The sequence below is a fragment of the Geospiza fortis genome, unplaced genomic scaffold (assembly GCF_000277835.1).
Source record: "Geospiza fortis unplaced genomic scaffold, GeoFor_1.0 scaffold104, whole genome shotgun sequence".
In the NCBI taxonomy this organism is placed as follows: domain Eukaryota; kingdom Metazoa; phylum Chordata; class Aves; order Passeriformes; family Thraupidae; genus Geospiza; species Geospiza fortis.
The window spans coordinates 1,131,827-1,132,791 of NW_005054325.1; positions in this window are offsets into that span (position 1 = coordinate 1,131,827).

Genomic DNA, 965 nt, shown 5'->3' on the forward strand with positions numbered 1-965 from the left:
GGGCGGGGGGTAACGGGGGGGAGCGGGAGCGGCTCCTTCCGCACTTCAGCGGGAGGGAAGTGGGGAGGGTGGGCTGCTCAGCCTACTCAAGGGGGACACCGGCGTGTTCCCTCTTCGCTGACGACTGATAAAGTTTCTTCCGTGGATGCCCACCACGCCGCGTCTGTGAGCCAAGAGGCTCCGCTTTCATTTATTTATTATTAATTTCACTTAATCGCAGCACCCACTAGTGCCAGCTGCTATAAAAAGCGCAGTAAAGCGGGATTCGGAACGCTGCCGGCCGCCTCCGTGCGCCGGGGAGGGAAAGGTCCTCTCCGGGCCGCCGCCATACACCAGGAGGGCGCCTGCAAAGGACTCCGGTGGCTGTGCTGACAGGGCTCTGCCCGGCCTGTCCCTCTTCCCGCTCGTACGTAATACAAATTAGGGAAAAAGTAAATTAAGACTTTATGTTTCGAGGTGCTTTCCTGTCATGTTATACCGGGCCTTTCTAAAGATCCCCGCCAGGCAAAGGAGCGTCCGCCCCAGCAGCTCGGCTCGGCTCTTCAGTTGCCGAAGCTTCAGGTCGGGTTTCAAAAGGAACAGTTTTTTAAAGCAGTTTTGGAAATAGTATTCTCTTATAAACTCAGGGAATACCATTTTCCAGGCTTGCGACTGAAATCTCCGTTCTAAAGTGCCAGGAAAACACAATTATTTTCCATCTGAGCCCATTATTCTTTTGCCCCTCCTCGCCGGGACGAGCCTCCCTGCAGGAGCCGAGCTGGGCTTCGCCCCGAAGGGGCCATGGGTGCCGAACCGCCGGGGCTGACCCACCCGAGAGTGCTAAAGGCCTTGGCAGCAGGAGAACCGCTCCCCCTGCGCTTGCCCCGACCGTGGTCGCCCCGGGGCGGCGGCTCAGGCCGCGCCGCAGGGAGGAGCGGCCCGCTTCACCCGCGCACACCCCTCAGCCTTTGGCCCCGCCGCGGGGC